General features: G+C 41.6%; 1 protein-coding gene across 4 annotated transcripts in view; it reads right to left on the bottom strand.

Annotated features, from left to right (window-relative positions):
- The window catches only part of ATXN1 (ataxin 1), a 464,792-nt gene that overhangs the window by 341,540 nt on the left and 95,340 nt on the right, over nt 1–27,912 (bottom strand). For all 4 annotated transcript variants that reach the window (XM_030929140.1, XM_030929139.1, XM_030929138.1 and 1 more), the window contains one exon: nt 19,158–19,283. The gene's annotated coding sequence lies outside the window, so the exon portion shown is untranslated. The remainder of the gene's footprint in view (nt 1–19,157; nt 19,284–27,912) is intronic.

Below are 27,912 nucleotides of genomic sequence, written 5' to 3'. Positions count from 1 at the left end.
ATCAGGCAGCAATGTCTAGCTTATGGAAACCCATCTGCAGGTTCCTAAGCAAGTAGCCCAGATTAATATCATAGTGCAGCTGGTCGGTGGCTATAATTAACTGCAGAAGTGGTACTGCAAGGCGAAGCCAGCTGGACTTCCTGGGTCTAATGGGGACTTGGAGAACTTTTCTGTCTTACAAGGGGATTGTAAAATGCACCAATCAGTGCTCTGTAAGAACGCACCATTCAGCGTTCTGTAGCTAGCTAGAGGTTTGTAAAATGGACCAATCAGCACTATGTAGAATGGACCAATCAGTGCTCTGTAAAATGGACCAATCAGCAGGACACAGGCAGGGACAAATAAAGGAATAAAAGCTGGCCACCCCAGCCAGCAGAGGCAACCTGCTCGGGTCCCCTTCCACGCTGTGGAAGGTTTGTTCTTTCTCTCTTCACAATAAATCTTGCTACTGCTCATTCTCTGGGTCCCTGCCATCTTTAAAAGATGTAACTCACTGCGAAGGTCTGCGGCTCCATTCTTGAAGTCAGCGAGACCACAAACCCACCGGAAGGAACCTACTCCAGACACAGGCTCACCGCAACCTCCGCCTCCTGGGTTCAAGCGATTCTCCTGCCTCAGCCTCCTAAGTAGCTGGGATTACAGGCATGCGCCACCATGCCTGGCTAATTTTGTATTTTTAGTAGAGATGGGATTTCTCCATGTTGGTCAGGCTGGTTCTCGAACTCCCAGCCTCAGGTGATCTGCCTGTCTCAGCTTCACAGAGTGCTGGGATTACAGGCCTAAGCTACCATGCCTGGCCCCTGTGTTTCTTTCTTAAGGCTTTTGGAGCTCCAGGGGGCCAGGGAAGTGCAGCTTCAACCAGCAGCAGCCGTCGTCCTAACAGAAATCTGAAAATAACACATTCACTCTGACATGCCAACTCACTACTTTTAATTGTGGCTCATTAAAGATGTAAATAGAAGAATTATGTTCACCTCTACTACAATTTCATTGCTGCAGTAAAATTACAATGTTTCACTTCTGCGCAGAAAGGAATACTTCTTCTCTGAGTAATAGCACCACAAGTGGAGGCCTGTGATTCACCAATTCTCCAACAGTAGGCATCACATGTGCCTGCCTGGTGTTGGACAGAGGCGGATGGACAGAATGTTATTTTTCTTTAATGAAAAGAAAGGACACATCAGTTGAAAGATGCAACAGGTGCATCTCATTTTATTGCATTTCACTTTATTGTCCTTTGCAGATACTGCATTTTTTTTCCAATTGCAGTTCTGTGGCAACCCTGTGTCAAGCAACTCCACCAGTGTCATCTCTCCTACAGCCTGTGCTCACGTTGTGTCTCTGCCACATTTTGGTCATACAATATTTCAAAGTTTTGCGCTGTTGTATCTGTTATGGTGATCTAAGATCAGTGCTCTTTGACGTTACTATCAGCATTGTTTTGGGGCACCATGAACCACACACCCAATATAAGATAATGAATTTAATCCATAAATGTCATGTGTGTTCTGACTGCTACAAAGACTGGCTGTTCTCTCTCCCTCCCCTTAGGCCTCCTTGTTTCCTCAGACACAAGAATACTGAAATTGGCCGGGTGCAGTGGCTCACGCCTGTAATCCCAGAACTTTGGGAGGTCAGGAGATCAAGACCACCCTGGCTAACACGGTGAAACTCAATCTCTACTAAAAATACAAAAAAATTAGCCGGGAGTGGTGGTGGCCACCTGTAGTCCCAGCTACTTGGGAGGCTGAGGCAGGAGAATGGCGTGAGCCTGGGAGGCGGAGCTTGCTGTGACCCGAGATTGCACCACTGCACTCCAGCCTGGGTGACAGAGCAAGACTCCATCTCAAAAAAGAAAAAAAAAGTATTGAAATTAGGCCAATTAATAACCCTAAAATAGCCACTAAGTATTCAAGTGAAAGCAAGAGTGAGTCACATACCTCTCACTTTAAATAGGAAAACTAGAAATGATTAAGCTTAGCGAGGAAGGCATGTTGAAAGCTGACATGTGTCAAAAGCCAGGCTTCTTGTGACCAAAGGGTTAGCCAAGCTGTGAATGCTAAGGAAAAGTTCTTGAAGAAAATTAAAAGTGCTTCTCCAGTGAACTCACCAATGATAAGAAAGTGAAACAGCCTTATTGCTGATATGGACAAAGTTAGAGTGGTCTGGATAGAAAAGCAAACCAGCCATAACATTCCCTTAAGCCAAAGCCTAATCCAGATCAAGGCCCTAACTCTCTTCAATTCTGTGAAGGCTGAGAGAGGTGAGGAACTTGGAGATGAAAAGTTTGAAGCTAGCAGAGGTTGGTTCATGAGATTTAAGGAAAGAAATTTACTCCAAATGCTGATGTAGAAGCCGCAGCAGGTTATCCAGAAAATTTAACTAAGATCATTGATGAAGGTGGCTACAGATTTTTCAGCGTAGACAAAGCAGCCTTCTGTTGGAAGAAAATGCCATTTAAGACTTTCATAGCTAGAGAGGAGAAGTCAGTGCTTGACTACAAAGCTTCAAAGGACAGGCTCACTCTCTTGTTAGGGGCAAATGCAGCTGGTGACTTTAGTTGAAGCCAATGCTCATTCACCATTCCAAAAATCCTAGAGCCCGAATAATTATGCTGAATCTACTCTGCCTGTGCTGTAGAAATGGAAAAACAAAGCTTGGATGAAAGCACATTTATTTACACCATAGGTTACTGAATACTTTAAGCCCACTGTTGAGACTTAATGCTCAGAAAAAAGATTCCTTTCAAAATATTACTGCTTATTGACAATGCACCTGGTCACTCACCTAAGAGCTCTGATGGAAATATACAAGGAGATTCATGTTGTTTTCATGCCTGCTAACACAACACCCATTCTGTAACCCATGGATCGAGGAGTAATTTTTATTTTCAAGTCTTATTATTTAAGTAATACATTCTGCAAGGCTATGGTTGCCACAGAAAGTGATTCCTCTGATGGAGCTGGGAAAATTAAATTGAAACCTCCTGGAAAGGATTCACCATTGTGGATGTCATTAAGAACATTTGACTCATGAGAGGAGGTCAAAATATCAACATGAACATGAGTTTGGAAGAAGTTGATTCCAACTCCCATGGATGACTTGACGGGTTCAAGACATCAGTGGAGGAAGGAACTGCAGATGAGGTAGAAACAGCAAGAGAACCAGAATTAGAAATGGAGCCTGAAGATGTGACTGAATTGCTGCAATCTCATGATTAAACTTCAACAGATGAGGAGTTGCCTCTTATGGAGGAGCAAAGAAAGTGGTTTCATGACTGGGCACAGTGGCTCACGCTTGTAATAGCAGCACTTTGGGAGGCCGAGACAGGGGAATCACGAGGTCAGGAGACAGAGCTCATCCTGGTTAACACAGCTAACATGGAGAAACCCGTCTCTACTAAAAATACAAAAAAGCCTGGCGTGGTGGTGCACACCTGTAGTCCCAGCCACTAGGGAGGCTGAGGCAGGAGAATTGCTTGAACCTGGGAGGCGGAGGTTGCAGTGAGCCGAGATCATGCCACTGCACTCCAGGCTGAGTGACAGAGCGAGACTCCATCTTAAAAAAAGAAAAAAAAAAAGTGGTTTCACGAGATGTAATCTACTCCTGATGAAGATGCTGTGAACATTGTTAAAATGACAACAAAGGATCTGAAATATGACATAAACTTAATTGATGCAGTGACAGGTTTGAGAGGACTGCCTCTAACTTGGAAAGTTCTACTGTGGGTAAAATGCTGTCAAACAATGGTGCATACTACAGGGAAATCTTTCATGAAAGGAAGAGTCAATAAGTGCAGCAAACGTCATTGTTGTTTAATTTTAAGAAACTGCCACTGCCACCCCAGCTTTCAGCAACCACCTCCCTAAATCAGTCAGCAGTCATCAGCATAGAGCCAAGACCCTTCACTGACCAAACGATTATGGCTCAGTGAAGATGATCATTAGCAGTTTTTAGCAATAATGCATTTTAAAATTAAGGTATGTACCTTGGCTTTTTTTACACAAAATGTCACTGCATAATTAATAGACTACAATATGGTGTAAACATAAATTATATGCACTGGAAAACCAAAAATATTGTGTGACTTGCTGTATTGCAATATTTGCTTTACTGCTATGGTTTATAAGTGAACCCAAAATATCTCTAAGCAGCCGGCACAGTGGCTCACGCCTGTAATCCCAGCACTTTGGGAGGACGAGGTGGGTGGATCACCTGAGGTCAGGAGTTCGAGACAAGCCTGACCAATATGGTGAAACCTCGTCTCTACTAAAAATACAAAAATTAGCTGGGCGTGGTGGCAGGCACCTGTAGTCCCAGCTGCTTGGGAGGCTGAGATAGGAGAATTGCTTGGACCCAGGAGGTGGAACTTGCAGTGAGCAGAGATCACGCAACTGCACTCCAGCCTGGGCAACAGAGCAAAACTCCGTCTCAACAAAAAGGAAAAGAAAAGAAAACAGAAAAAATATCTCCGAGCTATGCCTGTGTCTAAAAAATTCTGAACTCTTCCTAACAGGCAGTACGGAAATATAAGCCTGGCCAGGTGGGGTGGCTCACACCTGTAATTCCAGCAGTTTGAGAGGCCAATACAGGTTGATTGCTTGAGCCCAGGAGTTCAAGACAAGCTTGGGCAACATGATGAAACCCCATCTCTACAAAAAATACAAAAACTAACCAGGTGTTGTGGTGCACACCTGCAGTCACAGCTACTCGGGAGGCTGAGGCAGGAAGATCACTTGAGGCTGGGAGGTCGAGGCTGCAGTGAGCCGAGATTGTACCACTGTGCTCCAGTCTGGGAGACAGAGTGAGACCCTGCCTCAAAAGAAAAAAACAAAAGAGAAGAGAAGAGAAGAAAAGAACACAGGACTATAAGCCTGCTTGCAGAAATTCTGAGAAGAATCTGGGCCAAATAGGAGTTCAAATAAAGTGAGGGGAAATCAACTCCAAAGAGGCACATGACACTATGTCTCAGAAAGAGTTTGACCGTTTGTTTAATAAATGTTATTCTCTTCAGTTATTAAGGAGAAAAAAAATCTGTATCTCCTTTGTGCCCATATTCCAATACAACCCAGCTTCTGAAATTAGAATGAGAACTTATTGATAATTACTGACATAATAAAGTATTGATAACAAGTACTTCAGAAAAGAATAGTATATTTGAAACAGTGTTATTAAAAATTAAATTATGGGCCAGACATAAAAGGACAAATATTGTATGATTCCACGTGGTCCCTAAAATAAGAAACTTCATAGAGACAGAGTGTACAATAGAGGTTACCAGGGGCTGGGAGGAGAGAAAGGAGTGTTACTGTCTAATGGATGCAGAGCTTCTGTTCTGGATAATGAAAAAGTTCTGGAAATGGATAGTGGAGATGATTGCACTACACTGGAAATGTACATAATGCCACTGAATTGCACACTTAAAAATGGTTAAACTGGGCCAGGCTTGGTGGCTCATGCCCCCGCACTCTGGGAGGCCGAGGCAGGCAGATCATGAGGGCAAGAGATCAAGACCATCCTGGCCAACATGGTGAAACCCCGTCTCTACTAAAAATACAAAAATTAGCTGTGTGTGGTGGCGTGCACCTGTAGTCCCAGCTACTCAGGAGGCTGAAGCAGGAGAATTGCTTGAACCCGGGAGGTGGAGGTTGCAGTGAGCTGAGATTGCGCCACTGTACTCCAGCCTGGCGACAGAGCAAGACTCCGTCTCAAAAAAAAAAAAAAAAAGGTTAAAATGTTAAATTTGTGGTAAATTTTATGGTGTGTGTGTGTATACACACACTATATATTTATGTATATTTTAAAAATCAAATTAAGGACACTTTCAGAGTAGGGTATCTGATGGATAGCCTGGTCCCTGAGACACAGCGTGCTGCTGTGTGCTGGCTCTCCAAAGTGGGTGAGAGTGGTTCCAGGCATGGGAAGGGATGATACTGATGTGGCCGCTCACCAGGAAAGTAGAGGTCACCATGTCCATTTTCGCAAAGTGAGCACAGCTGCAGGTGAGCGAAGCCCCTGAAAATCAGCACCAGCAAGGATGCCAAATATTTACACTTCCTGATTTAAATGCATCGAGCAGATTTGATATTTTCGAGACTCTTAACAGTAGATCAATTTTGCAGAGCAGATAACTGCTCCAAAACTGTTCAAGCTAATAAATACGGATTTGGGCCAAATTTACATAATATATGCTTGTAGGTTCACTGGCCACGACCTTTGACAGCTGAAATTGAACTTTCCCCTTTCACTAAATGTCATTCCAAATTCCAGGCCGTCTTTGGAAGCAAACACTGCGCTGCCTGTTGCCATGTGTCTTTTAGATAATAAACATGGGTTCCACCAGATGGAAGAAGCAAAGTGCTTGCCCCAAATATTTAGGGTTCCTGCTAGGTACTCACGCCCAAACTGCATCTACTGTGAAGAGTTAGTCGACTTTGCATTCCGACCCAATGCAGGATGCTGGGCTCCTATAAGTGGCTTGTTTGGTGGGCTCCCAGAGATGGCCAACTGCCAGCAGCATCATTTAGAATTCTGGTCCTGAGGACAGATTATTGAAAATCTATTTCCATTCAACCTCTACAAAGTAGATTGGGTCCTTGTGGGCTTTCCTTTCCTTAAAAGCAACAGTGTACTTACTTAGCAAAGTGGACTTAAACCAGTGGAAAATACTTAGTGGAGACTGGAAAACAGCAATAAAAGAGAGGTTCAATAGAGGGAGGGGGTGATGGTAGACTACAGACCAAGGGCCAGGGAGCCGCGGTTTGAATCCCAGCTTTACCATCTCCAAGCAGCATTACATTCTTCAGCCCCAGTGACCTCATCCATTATAATATTAATAACATATAATTTAAATGCAAAAATTATCTTTAAGATTTCCTATGGGGATCAAATGAGATGAAACATGCACAGGCAAAAAGGAGTCGCTCAACAACTTAACCAGTTTATTTCTTCTTTAAAAAGGAAAAGGTACAAAACGTGTTTCCAGAGTTTTGTTGAGGAAGCTTTGAAAACAGACTCCACCAGTATTTATGGAGTATTCGCCGTACTGACGGTCTAATACCACTCCAGTGGGGAGCCCAGGATGGTGCAAGATGTATCTCCAAGGCTATGTGTGGTGGCGCATGCCCATAATCCCAGCACTTTGAGAGGCCAAAGCAGAATTGTTGGAACGCAGGGCTCCAGCCCAGCCTGGGCAACATAGATGGGTTCTTACCCATCTCTACAAAAAAAATTAAAAGTGAGCCAGGTATGATGCTACATGCCTCTAATTCCAGAGCTTTGGGAAGCTGGGGCGGGAGGATCACCTGGGCTCAGGAGGTCAAGGATGCAGTGAGCTATGATGATACCACTGCACCCAGCCTGGGTGACAGAGCAAGACTCTGTCTCTTAAACAAAACAAAACAAAACGATGTGTCTACAACTCCAGGGAACTGAAAAAGCAGATAAGTAAATCCCTGCTAAGTGTGATCATGACCCTCTCCTATTCAACAACCTTCAGTGGTTCTCCGCCACTTAAGAAAAAATGGGATTAATCCCATTTTCTCATCTGTAAAATGGGGATAGTTATGTTGAAGGGAGTTGTAATCAGAGCTAATTTATGTAAAGTCCCAACCACAGAATCAGATATATGGCACCACTCAATGACTAGTTCACACTCACTGTTATCTATCATTATTAAATCAGACTGTCTTTTTCACAATCTCCCATTGTCCCACCTTACACACCTTAACTCTGGGCTCAAACTGGTTCACGACTTTCCTCAAATACGCTCTGCTCTGCACTCTCCCTTCTCCATGCCTTTGGGCACACGCCCTCCTGTATGGAATGCCTTGCTCCCAGCTCTGTCAGGCGGAATCCCAGCCACTCTTCCGGGTCAGCTCTGATGCTTCCTCCAAGTCCTCACCACTCCCTAATCAGACTAAATATCCCCCTCCTTTGTGTTCCCACAGTGTTGCTTCACCTTCCCTAGCTGAGCTCACTAGTGTGTTTCCCCTAACAGTATAAATTCCTAAACCAAGTTCGTAGGAAGGCATGAAGAATAAACGCTGGAAAAATTTTACTACAAACTGAGTAACTAACGAAATTCCATGAAAGTGATATGATAATAACAGCTACCATTTTTTGAAAGCTTTATGTGAATCAAGACTCATTTAGTTTTTTGTGTTTGTTTGTTTGTTTTTGTTTTTGAGAAGGAGTCTCGCTCTGTTGCCCAGGCTGGAGTGCAGTGGCACCATCTCGGCTCACTGCAACCTCTGCCTCCCGGGCTCACGCCATTCTCCTGCCTCAGCCTCCCGAGCAGCTGGGACTACAGGCGCCCACCACCACGCCCGGCTAATTTTTTTGTATTTTTAGTAGAGACGGGGTTTCACTGTATTCACCTGGATGGTCTCGATCTCCTGACCTCGTGATCCGCCCTCCTCGGCCTCCCAAAGTGCTGGGATTATAGGCATGAGCCACCGTGCCTGGCCTGTTTTGTTTTTCTCCTGGGTTCAAGCGATTCTCCTGTCTCAGGCACCCGAGTAGCTGGGACTACAGGTACCCACCACCACGCCCGGCTAATTTTTGTATTTTTAGTAGAGATGAGGTTTCACCATATTGGCTGGGGTGGTCTTGAACCCCTGACCTTGTGATCCGCCTGCCGCGGCCTCCCAAAGTGCTGGGATTATAGGCATGAGCCACCGTGCCTGGCCTGTTTTGTTTTTCTTATTTCATGGATTGATAAACTGAGACCCAAAGAGATTAAGTCACTTGCTCAACATTAGACAGCTATTAAGTGGAAGTTCTGTATTCAAACCCAGGAAGTTTGCCTCAAGAACCTACACTTTTCAACACATCATACTGTTTCTAAGCAGAATTATAACTATTTATTGTGAACTACCTCAGAAAACATATGGTGGCTGTAATCAGTTGTCTCAGGGCTAGATTTTAAATATTTGAGATTTGCGGATTGAATATACAGCATAATGACTATGGTTAACAATGATATATTGTACACTTGAAATTTGCCAAGAGAGTAAATCTTAAATGTTTTCACCATGCAAGAAAAAATAACTATGTGAAGTGATGGAAGTGTTAACTAACTTGATGATAATAAACATTTCACAATATATATGTATATCAAAGTATCATGTTGTACACAAATTTTATTTGTCAATCATACCTCAATAATGCTGGAAAAATAAATAAAGCCAGGCACAGTGGCTCATGCCTGTAATCCCAGCACTTTGGGAGGCCGAGGTGGGCGGCTCACCTGAGGTCAGGAGTTCAAGACCATTCTGGCCAATATGGTGAAACCCACCCCCCCCCACTAAAACTACAAAAATTGGCTGGGTGCAGTGGCGGACGCCTGTAATCCCAGCTACTCAGGAGGCTGAGGCAGAAGATCGCTTGAACCCAGGAGGCGGAGGTTGCAGTGAGCCAAGATTGTGCCATGGCACTCCAGCCTGGGCAACAAGAATGAAACTCCATCTCAAAAATAAAATGCAATAAAATACAACTTTGGGATCCATCAAGGTACTCTGGTCTGGACACAGATCCTTGAGATTTCAGGAATAGTTCACTTGTCTTTTACATCCTTCCTCATTGAACTTACCATTGCTTACAGACACTTCCTTTCCTGCTATAGCCAACACTAGGCAACCTTGGAGAGGGTACAGCCACGATATCACCACATGGACCCATATATACAGTCTGCAGAGGGCAGTTCAACATAAGCACCTACTATACTGAGGGGCACTTTATGTTGTAATGAAAAGTGTCATAGTCTAATTGCCTTCCTGAGTTTTTGTCACTAGGTATTTAGGATGCTTCGGAGCCCTGGCTCTCACAAAAGTGCAACAAAATATAGTCAGTACTTCCTGATGAATGAACTGTGACAGTCACCAGAAAAGTTTGCAACCCCATGGCTAGTGCAGCAGAATGGCTAAAGGGAAACTGGGAGTCTGCACATTCACCTTAGCCATGGTATATTTCATCATGGATCTTGTAAACAGCTGAAGGGTCAGGTTTTTAAATGAATGCCAAGATCAGGACAGACAAAAAAGAAATTCAGCCAAGGTTCTTTACTCTGCACAACAGACAGGGATCAACTTACATGAAATGCTAAAAAATGACCTGGGTATTTAATGTTTCCAAGTCAGTCGTCAGTTAATAAATGTTGGTGACTAATTTCTTAATTAGCTAATCCAATGACAGTTCACCTTTTGTCATGATTTTATAAACAAGAAAACTGAAGGTTGGGCAAGGATATCATGCAAAAAAAGGTGACAAATCTCAAACTGAAATTCTCTATTACAACTTACTGACTTGAAAGCATTAATAGGAAAAAACTCGATTTTATATATGTATATACACATATGCATACGTATATAATATAGAATAATATATACTATTAAGTAATCTTCCCTGATACCAAAATATTATTTTAAAAGATGTGAGTAGCATGCCTCACACACTGATCTTCATAAAATTCCATTCTGAATTCCTTGTCACAAGTACAAATGATGATTTTCTTTTTAGTGGCGTTTCTTACATGTAATATTAAAAAGCATCCTATTCCTTCCTTTGAAAAGAACTTTTGAGGAGCCAAATTAATTTTGGAGATGACTTTTCATTTTATTTAAGCCAAGTTATTTTTTTCTCTTTTGGTATTTTAGCCAAACAGACTTCTTAGAAATGAAAAAAAAAAAATAGTAACAAGTATATTCCTAGAGCGGAGTAGCCTTTCAGAATCGAAAATGTTACATCAACCCTTTAATGTTACTCAGTCTTGGTTTTTTAAATTCCCTTAAGAAAAAAATACCAGATATTCACAAAATGTGGCCAGAACTGGATGTGTCATTTATTTGGATTTCTGATTTGGCCCACATGGTTATGCATGACATAAAACAGTTAAAAAAGCAGTTTTTAGTAACCTCATAAATATGGCTTACAGTGAAGCTGAAGCAATTCTATCTGATGTTAGAATTTTCTAATGCCAAAGATACACTCCAGTAGTTTAGTTTAAATGATGTGAGGCTGAATTCAACTATTACTGTAAAAATTGTTTAACCAAAAACATCTATTTTTATAATTTTTATGAAATAGTAATTAGTACTAAGCGATCCAAAAACATTTTTAAGAACCTTACCTGAAGGATTATTTGTGTATTTCTAAGTGGGCTCTTTCCTTTCTTCTTACCTTTGTAAATATTTATTAAACCGTACTATATGCAGGAATGGGCTTAACACTTGGGATACAAGGTTTAAAATAAGTCAATTTCTGTCCTCATGAATCATTCACCAAGAGAGCTATATGAACAAAGAATTGCAGTATAATAGTGGTAACACAGCAAGAGGATATTTTCCTTTTTCTTTTTTTTTTTTCCTTGAGATGGGGTTTCTATCTGTCGCCCAGGCTACAGTGGAATGGTGCAGTCTGAACTTCCTGGGCTCAAGAAATCCTCTTGCCTCAGCCTCTCAAAGTGCTGACATTACAGATGTGAGCCACCATGCCTGGCCAGGAATTTCAATTAGGCCTCAACGAATGAGTGGGAGTTCACCAGGCAGAGAACAAGAGTCTCACGCAAGAAGAAACAATAGGAACAGGTGCATGGTTATTACATACACAGTATGTTCAGGAAGAAACAAAATGTTATATGGAGGGATGGAAGGGATGGGAGTCAAGGGAGATGAAATTTAAATGGTAAGTTGATAAGGAATTCCTAGGTGCCTTAGATGCCAGGCAGTGAAATTCACATTTTCCCTTATCAGGAGCAGAAAGGTAACAAAATCCTTTCCATTATTCATTTTACTTCACCATATTCATTTGCTACCAAAGGAGTACTTAAAAACACACACACACACACACACACGGATTGCCCTAATATTAAAAATACTTTCATTCTTGTTTTATTTACTTCTAGCCTTTGTGGATAGGCATAGATTTTTGTTATTGCTTTGTAATCAATGTGTTTGCACAGTTTTGAAATATGAACTTTCTACTTAATATTTGTTGGCTTTAGCCGAAAGCTGCCTTCTTCCATATTTTAAGTTTAGTCTAAAGGTTTCTCTGCACACAGTGAACTGTAACCTACCTGGATATGCAAATAGGCTGTAACCTATCCTTGTACCAATCTCTGAGTTTTGGCCAATCCCAGGCAGCCAATCGTTCAAACCCTGTTCAAATAAGGCAAACACCGAGCTGAAACCAATCTGGCTGTTTCTGTACCTCACTTCTGTTTTCTGTCCACTGTTTTCCTTTTTCTGTCTATAAATCCTCTCCAACTACACAACAGCATGTCAGAGTTACCCTGAATCTATTCTGGTTCGGGAGGGGAGGAATAGGGAGGAGCTGCCTGATTTGCAAAGAGTTCTTTGCTGAATTAAACTCTGTTAAATTTAATGTGTCTAAAGTTTTTCTTTTAACACATTAGATTATGAGTATTTTTCCATATTTCCACATACTACCAAGGATTTTCAAGTGTAGGAGTAATTCAATCAGACCCTTTTTTCATAAGATAATTCTCAAAAGAGTAAAATAAATGGAACACAGAAAGAAAAGACTTTAGGCAAGGGACCTCTTGGAAGCCGCTGCGGCAGTCCGGGCAAGTGATGCTGAAGGCCTGCAACTGAACGGGGGCCTGGGAGTAGAGAAGAATGGGTAAACTATCATATTAAAGAGGTGAAACTCAGGCCCGGGGCGGTGGCTCACGCCTGTAATCCCAACACTTTGGGAGGCTCAGGCAGGCGGATCACGAGGTCGGAGTTTGAGACCAGCCTGACCAACATGGTGAAACCCCATCTCTACTAAAAGTAAAGAAAATTAGCCAGGCGTGATGGCACATGCCTGTAAATCCCAGCTACTCAGGAGGCTGAGGCAGGAGAATCCCTTGAACCTGGGAAGCGGAGGTTGTAGTGAGCTGAGATGGTGCCACTGCACTTCAGCCTGGGTGACAGAGAGAGACTCCATCTCAAAAAAAAAGAAAAAGAAGAGGCAAAACTCCAGCATATGAGCTAGAGATGAAGCAGAGGAAGAGGAGGTGTCCAGCATCAACGAATGGTGGGCTAGTGACTCTGGAGTCCATAAACGTAGGATAATGACAAAGTCAGGTTTAGATTCAAGTTGAAGACACCTATGTGATATCCAACTGGAGTCATGTGGGAGGAAGTTGGAAATCATTGAGCTTAAACTCTGAAGAGAAAGAGATAGAAATACTAATTGTGTATGCAGAGTTGATGAGGACATCATGATGGTGGAGGTGCCTTCAGGGAAAGCATGTGCGGTAACAAACTCTAGGTCACTGCTTTTCCTTTTTACTCCAACAATGTGCACGTGTGCCAGTTCAATTCTGATTTCTTTTAATGCACGGCAAATGCCTCCCTTCAAAGCTCTCAAATTGTCACTAAAGAAGGGGACTGACCTACCATGAAAATCCGCATCTGTTTTGATGATGCCTGTTAGAAGAAAGTACACTGCATTTCCTGAATGGGTGTGGTTTTACTCACAGCTATACAAAACCACACAGCTTCTCTGAAGGACTTAGGCAATTATTAGCGTGTGATAGCATCAGCAAGAGGAACGTGTTAGAACACATTTAACAGAAGGCATTTTGGGTGTTGCTTTACAGAACACTGGCTTAAGTACCTGAAGGGAACTATACTCCTCTAGGCTGGAAAGCACTGCGAGAGCTTTCTAACGATGGTCTTTAGAGGGGGTACTGGACTGGTGCTTTTCCTATTTACATCTGTTCCAAAAGCAGTGCCTGTGGTTTAGGTGGTTGTTTGGAAATCATGCACCTCTCAAGGATGCCTCACGGTAAACGATACCAGTGACAGTTTCCAACTAGACAAATGCTCTTTTAGAATCAATTTTTTCTGTTTTCCTACCATGGATGGCTACTTGCAAGGAAATAGTACATTCACCACTAAAGACCTCCAAAACAGAAATGCCAGCATCCGGCATTTTGCTAAAATCCTATACTGTATAATTTTTAAAAAATCCTGTCCCTCATTACTCCTCCACCTGACATCCTTTTAAACAAAGGCTCAAAGTCAATTATGCAGACAAGTGCACCTTTCTCTTCTGTAGCTGACAACCTGGCTCTTGCCTTCTGCAACCCCAAAACAGCCCCACTCCCATCAGATGGAAAGAACTACGCAGAGGAAAATCTAGTAAGGCTCCATGAGGCACATATTAAAACCCTAATGTGCCCTTAACATTGCTTCAGCAACTTGGGCTTTTTTCCTTCACTTAGATGAGAATTTGAGAAGAATCCACTAGGTAATACCTTTCTGCTCGCCAAACCTCCTCTAGTCAAAACTGAATAGAGACCTGAGAGAAGATACTTCTCCAACACTGTGCTTGAAGACGCTTGCTTTTTCACAAACTGAATTCAGGATTGCCACAACTTCTCCAGGCAAAACTGTGAACTAAGCAACAGCCCCCCCCAAAAAAAAAAGAAAAAAAGTTGTCAAAAAAATTTGTTAATGCATTTGGTAGTGGTTAGGTTAACAGCTAATAAATGTCCTGATGGCCACACTGGTTCCTTTCTAGGTTAGCTAAGCTTCTATGAGTTCTTCTGTTTGGATTCCATCTACCAGGGCTGGAGCCACCAGCAAGGGCATTCAGGAGGTGCATCAGAAGCAGCAACGCCCTGCAAATCTCTCCTGGATCATCCAAGGCCAGGCATGCCCTTGCTGGAACAAGAAGCAGAGGAAGGAGAGGGCCAAGTGTCACCACCGCAGTCTGCTAACATTGGATTCAAATCCTGAACCCACCACTGTGCACTGTGGGTGCTTTGATGTGCGTCCACTAGAGCTAAACTTGATCCTTTTCAGCAGCGGGACCACTCTTCTGCAACCAAAACTGACAACCTGCGAGGCCTAACAGCTGAAAGAAATACCACTTAGAATAAACTGCCAAGGGCAGCAGGTGTGGCTTTGGGAGCCAAGGATAAAGCTTCTAGTTTAGCACAGTCCTGTTCCCACCCTCAGATCTTTCTCCCAGCCTACTGCTCCAGCCCAGCTCCTCAAAGCTGACATCCCCACTATCCCAATCTTAGGGGCTCCTGTCATTACCACCAACAGAGTCAGTGATTAAAAAAGATAAAGAGACAAAAAAAGATTTCCAAAAGAGCCTCTGCCCTAGGGGAACACTTTATGTATTCAGAAGCAAGTGGGTTTCTAAAGGTTCAAAGAATATGCTGACCTCACATCCTGAAAAGGCTGGGCAACTGAAGAGGGAATGCAACTCTTATGGCTTGATGTTGCTTAGATCAACAAGCAAAGATTTCCCGGACACCTACCATAGACTCAGACCTGCACCCTTTGCTGTGGGAGAGGAGGCAAAGAGGAGGATGCACAATTATTTTCAGACAGTTATTCTCAAACCTTAGTGTACAAAAGTTAACTAAGGTGAGTTTCCTGGGTTCTACATCCCCAGAACTTCTGCTTCATAAGCCTGGTGTTGCTGAATCTGCAACTTTAATAAACACATCCAAGTGATTCAGAAGCAGGAGGTACTGGGATTAGACCACCCTTGGGAAGCACTGGTCTGTGATTTGATTCCTGCCCTGAAGCCATGTGCAACCCATGTGCAATTGTGCTGATGGCAAACACTCACAGAGTAACACACAGCAGTACATTTTATAAGATGCAGGCCCTAAATGTGAGAGAAGTTCATAAAGAGAGACCGCTCAGGGCTGGGCACGGTGGCTCACGCCTGTAATCTCAGCAATTTGGGAGGCCGAGGCAGGTGGATCACGAGATCAAGAGATCAAGATCATCCTGGCCAACATGGTGAAACCCTGTCTCTACTAAAAATACAAAAATTAGCTGGGCATGGGGGCGCATGCCTGTAATCCCAGCTACTTGGGAGGCTGAGGCAGGAGAAACGCTTGAACCTGGGAGGTGGAGGTTGCAGTGAGTTGAGATTGCCACTGCACTGTAGCCTGGCAACAGGTAAGACTCGGTCTCAAAAAAAGAAAAAAAAAGAGAGAGAGAGAGAGACCAGTCAGTGAAGTCCTGAGGATTCAGGAAAGACTGTGAGTGACAGCCAGGATTTGTGTCTTTGGTAGAACTTTGATAGAGACAGTCCCCAAGCAACTGTCTTAATCAAACCTTCTGATTCAGCATGACAAGTTGGCCATGGCAAACAGCATAAATGGAGATGAAGATACAGGATAGAAAACCACCAGCAAACAGGTAAAGAGGTTTCCTATGTTGATTACGGGAAGGATACTGTCACCAGGAGAATCACAAAACTGGCACTTCCAGATAACACTGTGTTTGCATTTGCTTTCTACCACATTCATGTGGTTTCCTGCACTTCATAATTTAATATTTGTAAGAGAAAAAAATGCTGTTATGAAACCCCAATAATGCACCACTTGAAGGCAGAAAGCCAGCTGCTAACAAGAGTGACATCTGAGCATGATTTCTGAAGCGCTGCTTCAGAAAGGGGATGTTTAGTAAGAAAGAACAAGAATAAATGCTATTCAATGTCAAACAAAGTGTGGGGATCCACAGGGTTAATGGGCTGGCAGATAACCAGTAATGCAATGACAGCAAGCACAGAGAAGGAAAAAGTCAGATCCCCTAAAGAAAAACAAAGGACAGTAATTCAAAAGAGGCCTATCTCACTTATTTGGATATAATACTTAGGCCAGGCACACTGGCGCATGCCTGTAATCCCAGCACTTTGAAAGGCCGAGGCAGGATGATTGCTGGAGCCCAGGAGTCCAGACCAGTCTGGACAACATAGCAAGACCTTGTGTCTACAAAAAATTGAAAAATTAGCCAGGCATGGTGGCGCACTCCTGTAGTCTCAGCTACTGGTCTGTGATGATCTGATTCCCACCCTGAAGCTGTGTGTACCCCTGATAAGGTGATGACAAACACCCACATAGCAACGCATAGCAGTGCATTTTATATGATGCAGGCCCCAAATGTGATAGAAGTTCATAAAGAGAGACCAGTCAGCGAAGTCCTAAAAATTCAGTGAAGACTTTATGAATGAGAGCCGGGATAGTCCCAGTCTCATATAGTCCCAGAACAAGCTATGATTGTACCACTGCAGTCCAGCCTGGGCAACAAAGAGAAAGAGACCCTGTCTCAAATAAATAAATAAATAAATAACAATAAAAATTAAAATAAATAAATAAAAAATGAATATGTTCATAAAGCACTGTGCCATATTTTTTAAAATGTTACAAGGGAATAAATTATTTACTGCAGGCCAGGTGCAATGGTTCACATCTGTAATCCCAGCACTTTGGGAGGCTGAGGCAGGCAGATCACCTGAGGTCGGGAGTTGAGACCATGCTGGCCAATATGGTGAAACCCCATCTCTACCAAAAACACAAAAATTAGTTGGGCATGGTGGTGCACACCTGTAGTCCCAGCTACTCAGGGGACTGAGGCAGGAGAATCGCTTGAACCTGGGAGGTGGAGGTTGCAGTGAGCTGAGATTGCGCCACTGCACTCCAGCCTGGTGACAGAGCAAGACTCCATCTCAAAAAAAATAATAAAAATTATTTACTGTAGATGCTGACAGTCCTGTTTGACCAAAGGGTTGGCTGTCAAATGGGCAAATGGGGCCAGGAGGACCACCTGAGGACCTGGCTCCTTTCCTCCACACTGGTTGATACAATGAGCCCCTCTGCAAGCGACCTGCCACGCCCACACAGAAATTCTGTTGGGCAAGAACTGAAGTGGATAATTATTTAATTCATTGCACTAGAGGGAACTGAATTATAAATTTGCAAGAGACCTTGGAGATCATTTAGGCACATACATTTTTTTTTTCTTTTGAGATGGAGTCTTGCTCTGTTGCCCAGGCTGGAGTGCAGTGGCACAATCTCAGCTCACTGCAACCTCTGCCTCCCGGGCTCACGCCATTCTCCTGCCTCAGCCTCCCGAGCAGCTGGGACTACAGGCGCCCACCACCACGCCCGGCTAATTTTTTTGTATTTTTAGTAGAGACGGGGTTTCACTGTATTCACCTGGATGGTCTCGATCTCCTGACCTCGTGATCCGCCCTCCTCGGCCTCCCAAAGTGCTGAGATTACAGGCGTGAGCCACCGTGCCGAGCCTAGGCACATACATTTTTAAAGGTGAGTCATTCAAAGATGATGAGTAAGTTCTCCAAGGTGACCAAGACAGGTGGGGCAGACCTAGGCTTCAATTTGAGGACTCTGCTTTCAGGTAATATCATGAATGGGGTTGATAAAAAAAATCCTTGGAAGTCCACATTATTTTGGTGTATGGTCTGGAATGTTTTTATCATTTATTTACAGTTTAGAGTGTTTGAATTCCAACTCCCAGACTGAGACTGTCATTCAAGGGCCCATGTATAGCTAAAAGTTACTCAGTAAATGTTTGCTGAACAGGACTTGGAAATCCCCATCATCTTTTACCTTGCCCATCACAATAGTCATGCATCGTTTAATGACAGGGATATGCTCTGAGAAATGCACTGTTGGGTGACTTTGTCACTGTGCAGCATCACAGAGTACTTACACAGGCCTGGATGGTACAGCCTACTACACGCCTGGGCTATACGGTATAGCTTATTACTCCTAGGCTACAAACCGAGACAGCATGCTACTGTAGTGAATACTGTAGGCGACTGTAATACAATGGTAGGTATTTGTGCCTCTAAACACATCTAAACATAGAAAAGGTACAACAAAAAGAAAGTATTATAATCTTATGGGACCACAGTAGTGTGTGTGATCTGTCATTGACTGAAACTTCATTATGTGACACAAGACCGTATTTGATCACAGAGGCAAAAAACTTGCTATTAAATTGAATCTACGTGCTCTCGTGCGATTAATCCCTTATGCTTTCAGCTAAAATGGAGTATCTGGTGGATGTAGTTTGTTTGCTGTTTGTGTGTTTAGTTGTTTGGGTTTGCTTTGCTTTTGCTTCTGTTCTTTTTTCTAACCACAAATGCATTCTATTCAGATCACACTCTTCTGCAAGTTTCAGAAACAAACACACTGAGTAAATGCGGTTGCTCTCTCAGCACTCTGACGAGGACATTTTCTCAAATGTCCTGTTGTTTGGGATGTAGAGATATAGCAATGCACTTGAAGAAGAAGTTCTGGTACTCCAATGAAGTGATGCCTGATGACATTTAAAGCTAAAAGATGTCAAGTCCTTTGGATGACTTACCAAAAACAATCTGTGTTTCAAGACCCTCCGTGTAGGCTGAAATCCACTCTCTCTGTCTTGTTCCTGGTCTGCAGCAGCACTACGTTCGAAGCTTCAAAATAGACTCTTTCACTATGCTCCAGTATGCTGCAGCCAAACAAAACAAAACACCAAGTCAGAACGAAAATGCCACTTCAAGCAGTTAGTGGATATTCAGGGGGAAATCCCTGGCCTTTCTCAAATGTAGATTTCATAACCTCAAACAAGCATGTTAATCATTAGGATGAAGCCATCTCACTTCTTATCTGCATAAGGTGCCCTAAAATACTGGAGGTGGGGTGTGGGAAGGACGAAAGGAAAAAAAAAAAAAAAACAAGCACGACACTGGGGAAGGTAGCAGATCTTGAAATCAGGATATACACCCAGTGGGAATGCACTTGCAAAATTTCAAGTTTACCGATTGAAAGATGTGAATAAAGAAAAATTCATTACATTTAAGTGATTAAAAGACTGATGTGCAGTATCAAGGGCAGAAAGTGAGAAAAGTTTGTTTCAAATGAAAGACTCAGACTGACCAACTGATGTGAATACTTTTTAAATAAAGAGCTATTAAGATGGAACAAAAATGGTAAAGCGTAAGAGAGAGAACATTTTCCATTTTGCCCTATAAGTAGGTAATGAATAGGTTTCCCTTGTGTGATTCTTAATAAACTGATAAAAACTTTCTCCACCCAAGTTGAAAAGCAGTAGTTACTTTACACACTGAATATGAAATGAATGTTTAAAATATGCATGCCTCTTTACCCCCACTCGGAGCAGCTGATAAAGCCTACACATTAGAACCTCATCTGACAAAGTCACTCTGAAAAGTTCCTTTCTGCCTTGTGAGCTTTTAACGCTCGCTCGTCCCAGGCTGTTGTTTAAGCATCTTCTGATGCTTAGTCAAATCCACCCCACTGTTTGTTTTTTGACAATGGCCATTTGAGAGCCTAGAAACAGTCTTCCAAAGATGTCTGCCTCCTTTTTTAGCCTTTTATGAGCTCATACTCATCTGTGTTGCAAACCCATTGGCCGACTGTCATCCAGTTCCCTGAGTATGGTGGCCACATCATACTTGTAACTCTAAACTCTATAAATCTCCGAAGGTCCCGGGGTGATCATCAAAGATTGCATCAAGTGATCAATTTGTAAGAAAGAGGATATGCTCATATGCCTCAGAAGCTTACTGTGTGAATAACTAATTCCTTGAAAGCCTTCTGTAACTATTACTTTATGGAATAGTCAACCTTTTTTCCAGGACGTTTGGGGAGTTGTGTCTATCTGTGGTTAAATTCCTGTGAACGCTAAAAACTTTTGAGGAGGAGGAGAAAGTGTCTCTCAGTTAATGTTTAAACAAGTGAGTTGAGTTAATGCCATTCAATTTTCCATCTAGTTGGAAGAAGCGGCAAAAGTCTTTTTTTTATTTTTTTGATGCTATCAATACCCACAGAAAATGGGGTTGTAAGGATTTTATTAGTTTTATGTAACTCAGCTCCCACTCAAATGTGTAACAGTAACACATTGATAGAAATCAACATAAGCCAGGAAGTTCAAAGCACGACAAACTGTCTTTAGTTTACCGGCTTGGTAAAAACAGAATTTAGAGGGAGGAGGAGGATTTAAACAAGCCCACTGCAAGTTACTGGCTTGTATCAATCTTTTCCTTTTTAACTAAAAGTATCTTGCTGCATTTCTCTTATTTGTTACCAACTTCATATCTCGAGGTATTCTAGAATTGGAAGAGGTTCTTGACATTTCATTCCAGTGTCTTCTGCACAGGAACCTGCTGACCCAGGGAGGGTGACATACCTCTCTTTAAAATCATACAGAAAGTTAGTATGTACTTTGACTGCATTCTGGGTTCAGTCACTCATGCTCATTGATGCTTAATGGACATAAACTCATTTAATGAAATGTAATGTGGCTTTAGTTTGAAAAATTCTACCAGTAGCAGAATACTTCCTCATAGTACTCTCTGTTTTGTTTCTGCCATAAGAAACTAAATTGCCGTAAGACAGAAATTCATGTCTGGATTATATTATTTTCAACTGTCTTGCAGCAAAATCGATCTGGGAGAGGCAGAATGGCCCTATTTGTTACTTCAGCAACCTTCACCAGCTGCCAAAGCCAGGTGTCCAGAAAAGTAAGGTTTATACTATTCATAGAGAAGAAAAAAAAAAATAAGGACTCATCTAAGTGACAATATTTTCCATTCTTACTTATATCTGTAGATGTGAAGGAGTTGGAAGTGATTCATTCTGTGATTTATGGCTGACCCTCATTTGCACATGCTACAACAGCTATGAGGCAACTCTTATCAAAAGAAAACCACTGAAAATTCTACATACCTCTTTTTAAGCAATAATTTCAATATGCTTCCCTCTTTCAGCGAACTCTTTATCAATACCATTAATAATAATCAATCAAACTGGCTCAGGTTTAATCTCTGTCACCGATCCCTTCTCGTTTACCATTTGAAGTTATGCCTGCATATGTGAGAGTTGGCTATATTTTAAAAAGGATCTCACTCCAGAGGGTTTTCCAATTTGACAGGCATTTTGGTGAAAATTTTCCGAACAGTTATAAGCGACAGCAGCAGCAGCAAAGTATGGGATATCAACAAGCTAGAAACAGTGACCTAGGAGTCATGAAATTTACTTTTTAGTCTTAGTGTTGTAGCTAACTGGACTTTTAAATGTAAGTCACGGCCTTTTAAATAAAATTAGTTCCTAATCTATCAAATAAAGGAACTTATTGAATGTTCACCATAATTAATTCTCAATTATAATTTGTTTTTACATAGGAAGAGACAAACAGGTTCTCAGTAGAATATCAACTCAGGGAAAAAAGTTTTGTCTTTTCTTTTTTTTGAGACAGAGTTTCGCTCTTTCACCCAGGCTAGAGTGCAGTGGCACAATCTCAGCTCACTGCAACCTCTGCCTTCTGGTTTCGAGCAATTCTCCTGCCTCAGCCTCCCCAGTAGCTAGGATTATAGGCGCCCACCACCACACCCGGCTGATTTTTGCATTTTTAGTAAAGACGGGATTTCACCATGTTGGCCAGGCTGGTCTTGAACTCCTGACCTCATGATTCACCCTCTTGGGCCTCCCAAAATGCTGGGATTACAGATGTGAGCCACCACGCCCGGCCCAGGAAAAGGGTATTGTAATCAATAAATAGTGCTGGGAAACCTGGCTCTTCATTTGGAAAGAGATCTCTATCTTACACCATATGGAAAATAAATTCTAGATATATAACTAAACATATAAACATGTGTTTATACAGATATACATATATAGCATTTATTATACATATATGCTATTTTACAAAATATATAATATATAGAAATATATATAGAATTTTATATAGAATTATATAGAAAAATAATTTTATAAGCATGAAAGGCCTTAGAGGTTATTGTAAAGATGTTGACTTTTAAGTAAAATGGGAAGACCGGAGATAATTTTTAATGCAGTAGTATCATGATCTGCCTTATGTTTTAAGGGCTCATTAGGTCTGATTGTCAGGAATAGACCATAAGGGGATATAAATTAAAGCACAAGTTACTGTTACAAGCAGCCTACAGGATGGCTTCCAGTGACCCCACCTCTTGGAATTCATGCCTTTGCAAAGCCTTCTTAACTTGAGTGTGGACTGGATTTAGTGACTCACTTCTAGCAAACAGACTGTGGCAAAGGTAATGGGAGATCATTTCCAAGACTGGGTTACATGAAGATGGTGGCTTCCATCTTGGGATCTTGCATCCTCTTCTGGATTACTCACCTGGGGGAGGCTGACTGCCAGGCTGTGATGCAGTCCTGTGGAAGGGCCCACATGGCATATAACTGAGGCCTGCTAGCATCTATGTGAGTGGATTTGGAAGCAGATCCTTATTGTCCCCACCCCATCCTTCAGATGAGACTTCAGCCCAGGTTAACAGCTTGACTACAACCTCATGAAAGACTTAGAGCTAGAGACACCCAGCTATTATGTGCAGGGATTCACACTCAGAAAAACTGAGAGATGATAAACACTTGTTGTTTCAAGCCACTAAGATTTGGAGTAATGACTTACATAGCAGTAGATAACTAATACAGTTACAATGTATGAAACACTCTTCTGGGAACTTTACATGACTTTTTACAGTTGGAGAAACTGAGTCCCAAAGAAGTTAAATCACTTGTTCAACACACACATCCGTGGTAGAGGTGGGACTCAAACTCAGGCCATCTGACTCCAGAAACCAGGTTCTTAATCCCTGCATCACACTACCCCTCTTAGAACCATTTTTCCTACTTTAGGTGTGCATGCCTCAAATTTGACTTTCCACTGTAGAAAGTGCTAAAATCACATAACTTGCACAAGCAACAAACCATCTGCATCTTCATCAAACTTTTTTTTTTTTTCGAGATAGAGTTTTGCTTTTGTTGCCCAGGCTGGAGTGCAATGGTGCAGTCTCGGCTCACTGCAACCTCTGCCTCTCAGGTTCAAGCAATTCTCCTGCCTCAGCCTCCCAAGTAGCTGGGATTGCAGGCACATGCCACCATGCCCAGCTAATTTTTTGTATTTTTAGTAGAGACAGGATTTCACCATGTTGGCCAGGCTGGTCTTGAACTCCTGACCTCAGGTGATCCGCTGGTCTCGGCCTCCCAAAAGTGCTGGGATTACAGGCATGGGCCACCACACCCGGCCATTCATCAGGCTTCTTAACCTGCCACATAGCTCTACAATTCTCACATCTTTGATACCTTAAGGATATCATAAACTATATTCAGTCATCAAAGAAGACAGAAAGGTAGCCTCTTGCTGTTTGAAGAGCAACCTCAGTATGGTTCTTCCATTTCAGTCTGGTTAATCTGGGTCATTTAACTATTAGAGAATTTCCAGCACCAGTTGCCAATGCTGTGATAGTCCTATAAACTGAGTGTCTTTTTGCAATTGTAAAGGGTTCTCTTTCGCCTGGGTGAAAGAGCAAAACTACTCATTGGTGAGAAAAAGAATGAGATACTGAATAAGATAGCCACAGTGTTTTCTGTTTGGATTTTTTTTTTTTTTTCTTTTTTGAGATGGAGTTTTGCTCTTGTTGCCCAGGCTAGAGTGCAGTGGTGCAATGTTGGCTCACTGCAAGTTCTGCCTCCCAGGTTCAAGCAATTCTCCTGCCTCAGCCTCCCGAGCAGCTGGGATTATAGGCACCCACCACCATGCCTGGCTAATTTTTGTATCTTTAGTAGAGACGGGGTTCCACCATGTTGGCCAGGCTGGTCTCGAACTCCTGACCTCAGGTAATCCACCCGCCTCGGCCTCCCGAAGTACTAGGACTACAGGCATTAGCCACCGTGCCTGGCCAGATTTTTTTTAATACAGGAGAAAATCAATTTTCAGTTGGCAATAGAAAGCCACTAAGGATTCAAACTGTACGAAGTGTTTCAGTAGGAACCGGCAGGACCAACAAATTTTTTAAAAAGAGCTTTTGATTTATATAAAATACAATGACTATTGTCCCATAATTATTATAACAAATTAAGATGTTTCTTTCTGTGACATAGACATGTGAAATACAGGAGAAAGAAATTCTGCACTCCCGCCTCAATACACATTTAGAATGGCACTGTGCCGGGAAGAAACTGGTGCTGGATGGTGCAACTATCAATCTCACGTCTTAGGAAGATGATGCTCATCATGCAGCAGCCAGGAACATATTTTTTAAATTTGCTTTTATTTATTTATTTATTCAGAGACAGAGTCTTGCTCTGTCGCTTAGGCTGGAGTGTAGTGGTGTGATCATAGCTCACTGCAGCCTCAAACTCCTCGACTCAAGCAGTCCTCCCAGCTCAGTCTCCCAAGTAGCTGGGACTACAGGTGGGACCCATCAAGTCTGGCCAGGAACATGTTTTGGATCCATACTGATGGAATATTCTTTATTTTGGTCTGACTCTTAGGATTGTACCCACAACCAACGGAAACTAAAGAACTAGAAAGAAAGAATCATAAAAAGAAATATAACAAAACCCACTGCCATTTCTAAATCTTTCTGTTACCCAAAGTGACTGTGTTTTATTAAAGGCATGTGATGCATCACCGAAGGTATTTTTTGCCATTTAAAAATAACAAACAGTAGTAACAGCTCAACAGCTAGGATGCTACCACTTAACCTGCAATTTGGACAATTTTGTGGGGATGAAATTACTTTGTCTTATGACACATGGAGCAGATGCTACTCATTAACACACAAAAATGTCTAAAACAGAGCTTTAAAAAAACATATGCATTTAGAAACATAAGTAGAAACAGCTTCAAAGAGTATAAGCAAAATGGCATAATACAATGAATGAAGAGTATGTTTTTTTAAGAAAGTCAATCAGATTAGTAAGTAAATTTTATAGGCCTCTCTCTAAATAAAGTATGGGTTTGAAGGAAAATGTCTTGCTTTTAATTTTTTTTGTAACGGAAAGAGGGTAGCCCATATCATATACCAGCCAGTATGTTCCATAGGATGTTATATTCCACTGTGGAACATTATGTTCTGCCACAATTAAAAGGAGGATAAAAAAAGGTTGGGATAATTTGTTTTTAAAAGGTTGGGATAAGACTTTGGAGGAACTTTGATAGGTTCATGTGTATTGTAAATCTATGAGAGGGGAGAAAGCACACATCTTGGCCCAAAATATATTTGACCACAGAACACTTTTTCCAGAAGAAAGAAAACCAGTGGACACAGGGTGTAGACACTGACCAGACTACACCCTTGTAAACAATACACTAGGCCAGTGGTCCTCACACTGTTGGTTCTCACACTTAAAAGCTCTTTGGGGTCCTCAATAAATTTTAGGAGTATAAAGTTTGCTCTACACTCCTAACATTGATTGAGGAACCCAAGGAACTTTTAATTAGGTAGATCATATTTAGCAATTACTGTCCCATATTAGAAGCAAAATTGAGAAAAAATGTAAAATATCCATTGGTTCATTTAATAGAAATACTAATATACCCATTACATATTACATGAAATAACATCTTTATGAAAAAGTAATTACATTTTTCAGAATAAGAAAGTTAGTGAAAAGAGTGACATTGATTTAGATTTTTGCAGCTCTCTTTAATGCCTGGCTTAATGGATAATGGTTAAATTCTCTTCTGTGCCTCTGAATTCAATTTTCTGTGGCATGTTGTTTGGCTGAAGTATGTGGAGAAGATCTGGCCAATAGTTTCAGCAATTGTGGATATTCTTTTTTATATTATACCAAAACTCAACAAGTGGTAGTTTCTAAAAGGGGAGCAGCACCATGGAATCTGAAACATATAAAATACACTAAGTATTCTTTTATATTAAAATTCATTAGTCTATTTTGAACTTTGAATGGATCTTTAGCTATGCATGATTTTGTAACATCATACAATGGTCATTTGGAAAACTATATTAGTTCAGTTAATTATGCAAATTTTCCAAAAGTTGACACGTTTCATTACACAGTATCATCACACATCATATAGCCTCTGAAAAACTCTGCTATACACATGTAAGAGAATGGGAATGGAATAAGTAAATAATGTCTTAGTATTATCATAAAAATAATTTTGATCTTACAGATGTCCCTCCAGAAAAGGTCTTGGGGGTTCCCAAAGTGAGAACTGCTGACTAGGCAGACATTCTAAACTCCACAGATCCCTACTGGAAGTAAAAGCACAGAACTCTGGGCTTCCTTCCAGCCTCAATTTCCATGATTCCCACCATTTGTCCTCTTGGGGATCAAAAAGAACATTAACCCATGTCGTCAATAACGTGAGATAAACCATGAAGAGTTATCTGTGGGTGGAAAAATGTATTTACTTAGATTCTACCAGGCAAGAATCTGTGAGAAGTGTGCATTTTTTATTTCATTTTATTTTTATAGGTACATGATAGTTGTGCATATTTATTGGGTACACGTGATATTTTAATACAAGCATACAATGTGTAATAGTCAAATCAGTGTATCTGGGATATCCATCACTTCATTTCTTTTTGTTGGGAACAGTCTAAATTCATTCCTCTAGCTATTTTGAAATATACAATAAATTATTGTTAACTATTGTTGCCCTATTGTGCTACTGAACACTAGCTCTTATTCCTACTATCTAACTATATTTTTACAGCCACTAACCAACCTCTCTTTATTCCTCCCTACTCACTACCCTTTCCATCCCCTGCTAACCATCATTCTACTCTCTGTCTCCATGATATCATGTTTCTTAGCTCCCTCATATGAGTGAGAATATGTGATATTTGTCTTTCTGTGCCTGGCTTATTTTACTTAACATAACATCTTCCAGTTCCAGCCATGTTGTCGCAAATGACAGAATTTCATTATTTTGTATTGTTGAATAATATTCCATTGTGTATATGTACCATATTTTCTTTATCCATTCCTCCACTGATGGAGAATTAGGTTGATTCCATATCTTGGCTATAATGAATTGCTGCAACAAACATGGGAGTGTAGGTACCTCTTCAATATACTGATTTCTTTTCTTCTGGATATATACATGATCTTTCTTTCTTTCTTTCTTTCTCTCTCTTCTCTTTCTTTTCTTTCTTTCTTTTTTTTTTTTTTTTTTTTTTTGATGGAATCTCGCTCTGTCGCCAGGCTGGAGTGTAGTAGTGTGATCTCAGCTCACTGCAACCTGCAACTCCCTGGTGCCAGCGATTTTCCTGACTCAGCCTCCCGAGAAGCTGGGATTACAGGCACGCGCCACCACG

Source organism: Rhinopithecus roxellana, chromosome 4 (assembly GCF_007565055.1).
Source record: "Rhinopithecus roxellana isolate Shanxi Qingling chromosome 4, ASM756505v1, whole genome shotgun sequence".
In the NCBI taxonomy this organism is placed as follows: Eukaryota; Metazoa; Chordata; class Mammalia; order Primates; family Cercopithecidae; genus Rhinopithecus; species Rhinopithecus roxellana.
The sequence above is the reverse complement of the archived record's forward strand: the minus strand, read 5'-3'. Positions and strand labels throughout refer to the sequence as shown.